Here is a 5,953-nt window from a genome sequence, read left to right on the forward strand (position 1 = left end):
GAGAAAAAAAGAGGGGATGTTATTTTTTTGAGTAATTATATATTTCCTGTAAAAAAAGGAATGCATATTGGTCTACTTCCCTACAAATCATTAAAATTTGATTTTTGACACTTCTTAGGAAAAATAAAATTTGATTTTTGACACTTCTTAGAAAAAATAATTACATATTATAGGATAGATTAATTTCTTACCATAAATATACTTTTGTTTATACCAAAAACTAAATAGAAAATGTTATTTTATTATATATATTACTTTTTATGAGATGTTATAACATTTTTCTTATTTTTTTATTTTGTTTTATTTTTTGCTTGTCATAGAGATAGAGGTGGTATTTTGGGATTTACGTTTTTTGACACACCCACGTTGGAGTGGGGGAGCGTGGAGGCAACGGCCAATTCGAGGTCACTGGGTGGAAGAAATTTGAATTAGGATGATTTCTGACTAGGGACATTAATAAATAATTATCGTGTCCTTCTCATTTCTTTTTATTTGTAATAGGTTGTATCTGAAATTTGAAATGGTTTGTTTACATTTATTATTAGCTTTGAATATTGTATTTTTTGTTTAATTATGGGTAAAGAATTAATTTCTTTTAGAGTACACGTTTAGGAAAATTTACAGATTTGGTGCACCTTGACCGAAAAATTACGGTTTTAGTGCACCTTTTAGAAAAATTACAAAACTAGTGTAATTTTATATAAATCGGCAATTCCATTGCCGATTTATGTATTTTTTTTCTCTCTCCTCCCCCAAAATCGGCACTGGGGAGGGAGTTTTATTAACATATAATTTTTTTTTTAAACTCCCACCTAAATCGTCAATGGGGTGGGAGTTTTATACTTTTTTATTTTTTTTTATTTTTCTCTCCCCTAAATCGACAACCGGAGAGTTTTTTATTTTTTTTTAACGTGTGAGAGTTATATTATTAGTTTTAGGGTTTAATTTTTCAAACACAAATTCTAGTGGCATAGAACATATAAATTTTGTCAACCCTTACTCTAATAACAGAACACAATAATGAAAAACACACATAATATTTAAATATAAAACTAATAATATTATATTTAAATATTATGATGTGTGTTTTTCATTATTGTGTTCTATTATTAGAGTTAGGGTTGACAAAATTTATTATGTTGTGTGTTATTAGAATTTGTGTTTGAAAAATTAAACCCTGAAACTAATAATATAACTCTCATAAGTTAAAAAAATCAAAAACTCTCTGGTTGCCGATCTAGGGGAGAGAAAAAAAATAAAAAAGTATAAAACTCCCACCCCGTTGACGATTTAGGGGTGGAGTTTTAAAAAAAAATTATATGTTAATAAAACTCCCTCCCCAGTGCCGATTTTGGGGGAGGAGAGAGAAAAAAAATACATAAATCGGCAATTTTATTGCCGATTTCTATAAAATTACACTAGTTTTGTAATTTTTCTAAAAGGTGCACCAAAACCATAATTTTTCGGTCAAGGTGCACCACATCAGTAAATTTTCCTACACGTTTATTTCTTTTAGGAAATATTGTTTACAATAATTAAATATTTAACATTTTAATCTTTCTTGTATAGGTATTTGTTATAAAAGAATGGATTAACTTACTCCAAGCATTGTTATAAAACTCGGTTCGAATCGATTGTTCCGACCAGCTCAACTGTGAACCGAACATCTGACTGGTCCGATTCTCTCATCGGTTTTACATTAAAATTGAATTGATTTTGTTCAATTCGGTCAATTTAAGCCTAAAATTGGTGACTCATATTTTTAAAAAAACAATATAGTTTTAAGATAAAAAATACTTTTAACTTATTTATAATTACATTTGTTAACATATTTATAATTACATTTCGTTGTTTAGATAAATTTTAAACTCATGTACACTTTTTTTGTAATTAAAGCATAATTAAACTCATGTGTTGTTTGACGACATTCTCAACTTGTTTATGACATTTTATTGTAGTAAAATATATATTTTTGGTTATGTAATTAGGTAGAGTAATATTTTTAAATTTGAAAGATAGAGTTATTAAATAATGTTAATTAATAATCTAATATAATGATTTCCTTAGAATTTCAATGTAAACCAAGTCAATCAATTCAACCATTGACTCATTTGTTAAATTAATGACTCATTAACTTAGTGTTATTATCGAGTCGTTAACTAATCCGAATTTAATAACACTAATTTTGAGAATAAATTTAAATGATGTGGGAAATTTTATATATATTCTTACATTTATATATAAACTGGAATAACCTCAAATAATCCTTTTGAACAATAATCTTAGACTTTTGCTTGGGATTATTTTAGTTTTAGGAATTCAAAAGTAGTATTTTGCTTTATAATTTTAATTTCTGATTTTTTGTAATTTCCTATTTTAAAACGTTATAATCAACCTTACATTGTGCAAACCCATCTATCATTCTCTTACGCCCTCCACCATCAGCAAAGATACCCTCTACCTCTTTGTCATGTGTTACCATTCATCTCCCTTTACTCCCTTTATCTGTACCCCACTCTTTCCTCTCAACACCTACTTTATATTTCACCTCAATACCAGTCTCAAAATCCACATGAGTTAGAATCCTCTCCATAAATGCAGAGATAAATGATTACTTTTGTACTTATATATTAGGGTAAAAATATTATGTCATTATATCTTATGAATTAAAGTGGCAAATTATATTACATTTTTTTGTTTTGGACTTTTTTATCTGTCCATTAATGAAAAAAATCTTAACTTATCTTCTGAACCACCTTCCTTGCAACCCATGGTAGTCGAGGTGCTGTTGATGATATGAGGTTCCCCGTTGCATAGGCAAGGATGATAATGGTTGTATATTTTATAACTAAAATCTCAATTAAAAAGGTATATTTTTAATTTGTGGCCATTTGCATTGGCAAGGATGAGTTTTATTATTATAGTATCATTTATATTTAAATTATTATTGACTATTTAAAAAAAATTAAATAAATAATATATGATATAATGATTGTGTATAATTTTTACACTTAAAGTATATAGATGTTACACTTTATAAATAAGATATTTTTATCTTACTTTTAATTTTATCTTACAATTATCATATCATAACCATATACAAGACTTTACATTATATAATAACCTAGCTTATGACGAAATATATAGCATTGAGCCATCACAACAACTCCAAAGTCTAAACCACTTAGTAAGTGTGGTATGTTAGATCGCGTAGTTGTGAATCGCTGAAGAAAGAGCGTAGGTGGAAATGGACATTGGGAGGGAGTGAAAGGGTCGCCAACGAGCCTGTGGGAGCTAGCTAAGGAGAGAGACATAGCACTTGTTTAAAATTCATTATTATTACTTTATTTTGTAGATTTGTGTTCAAATATGGTTTTTCTATTTGCCAATTCGAAAATCAAGTCTCATCTACTCACGAGAAGTCACTGTCCTGCTTGTGTTCCAAAATTGTTGGCCTCAATAAGAGCCCAAGCCACTCTTAATTTTAGGATACAAGAATGATAACTATTAGATGTGGAGTTGTTTAAGGTATATTTTGTTTTTAAAACATGTTATTATCATTTCTTCTTCAAAACATGTTTGTTTTTTCAAAACATGTTTATCATTTTCAAAATATTTTACTCTAAACTTCACAAACCATTTTCAATTCAAAATTTTAAACTCTAAAGTAGTCAAGCCAATAATTTTATAGGAAGTCTTTCTATTTTGTGTTTTCTTTTCCAATAAATTTTATATCAATAATACATTAAACATATTTAATTGCTAAATTTGGTTATTAATTATCATAAATATGTGTGGAATATCATAACAAACATCATGAAGTTTCAATTGTGCTCCTAAAAAGTTAAAGTTAAAATAAGTTAGTTAGTACTATTACTTAAAAAAACAATTTTCAATTTTTGATGTTTTCATTTTCTCAAAAAAATTGTTATTATCATTTTAAAATCATTTACTCTAAACTTCACACACTATGACAATCCTAAACTTCATAAATCATTTTCAATTCAAATTTTTAATCATTAAGAGTAGTCAAACCAATAATTTCATAGGAAATTTTATATCAATAGTACATTAAACACATTTAATTGCTGAATTTGGTTATTAATTATCACAAATATGTGTGAAATGGCAAAACAAACATCATGAAGTTTCAATTGCGCTCCAAAAGAGTTAAATTTATAAAAAATTAGTTACATACAACTACAAGTGCACTATTACTTAATTAAGGTTACACTAGCTTTAATGGGACAACAATTTTCTCTCGAATTCATATATTTTCATATTCATCATCGAACTATTTATGTAACACCGCGAATTTTACGATTTTGAATTATAAGAATTTTCGGTAAAGAATTAGATGAAACTTTAGTTGAGTTTTAGTCTTGTAATTTTATTTCCAATTTGGTGGTAAATTTTCATGATTTTTGGACACAGTCGGTTTCGGACCGCTGTCGGTGCCGGATCTCACCCGGAACGGCTCAAAAAGTGGTTCTTGAGTTCCGTAACTCGAAATCGAATTCCGATCACGCCGTTGGCTTCGTAATCACATTTCAAGTCAAGATAGACTCTAAGTTGGTCCATAACTATTTTCTAAAATATTTTCACTTAGAATGCCGAAATTTGAAGTTCCAACCGTAAAGTAAAATCGGGCGATCATTTTTGGCTACTCGAGCATGATTTTAATCGCGCGCGTTTCGCCGAAGTCGTCACGTTGCATGAGTCACTTCACAAAATCTACTTACTAAATCTTATAGATTTCACTCATTAATGCCTTGATTTACTACCCAAAATCACTCAAGAAATCCTCTCACTCCACCACCATTAGACACATCCCCTATGCTAGTCTAAATCTACTTATCTTGCAATAAATTTTATGAATTGATGAGGGTGAGGCTCTCCTATAAATACCCCACCTCATTCTCTCATTTTTACACTAAATTTCCTATATAGACTAATATAGTCTTTTATTTTTCTTCTTCATCTTCTTCTCATACTTCATAGAAAATTATGAGCTTTTATTATGTTGTTCATAAAGTAGAGTTTATATTTGTTCTTTAAGTATTTTATGAAGGCATAACTAAAGGGGGTGATAATAAAATCATATGAACCTTTATGTAGTTTTTGACATTTGTAAATCTTGAAATTTCTTCCTTGTTCTTAGATGGAAAAACTATATCTTTGGACAAGGTTAGATGAGTTATTTGTTTGGAAATATTAGAAATTATTGTTAGTATTTGAATATGTTTAAAGGTGATGATTTTAACATCAAAGGAACCTTTAATGTGTTTAGGAAAAAGTTTGTATTTTATTCTTGAAAGTTTACGATGTTGATGAGTTGTTGTTGAAAATGTTTCATTTTTAGAAAGTATTATGTTAAAAGATGATTTATTAAAGTCTTGACTTCATAAACTTAAAGTGTTATGAAGTTTTGGATATTAAAGTAGTAGAAAGTCTTACCTTAGGATTTATTTTCATGACTATGATTTTGGATATTAAAGTAGTACAAAGTCTTACCTTAGGATTCATTTTCATGACTATGAAATTAACATTTACTAACCCTTGAGTTTTTTTCCTAAAAAAAAATTAGGAAGTGTTAAGATGTCCATGAAAATTTGTTTTAGTATTATACTTGAAATAATGAGATTTACCTAAAAGTCTTGACTTTATAAACTTAAAGTGTTATGAAGTCTTAGATAGTAAAATAATTTAAAAATGTTAAATCTTAGTTAAGTGAACTTACTTTAAAATGATAAGATTTACTTAAAAAGTATTGATTTTGTTTAAATTGACTTAATTTAAAAATGATAAGTCTAGCTTAATGATCGTATTTAAAAAGGTTAGTAAAAAATGTAATGAAGTGGGAATACATGCCTGGAAAGGTTCTGTCTAAGGAAAGACATGGTATTTAAGGGTGTCTTTACGACCCACCTCTCTTTCCTGGGAACTAGCCTAG

Source organism: Lupinus angustifolius, chromosome LG20 (assembly GCF_001865875.1).
Source record: "Lupinus angustifolius cultivar Tanjil chromosome LG20, LupAngTanjil_v1.0, whole genome shotgun sequence".
NCBI lineage: Eukaryota > Viridiplantae > Streptophyta > Magnoliopsida > Fabales > Fabaceae > Lupinus > Lupinus angustifolius.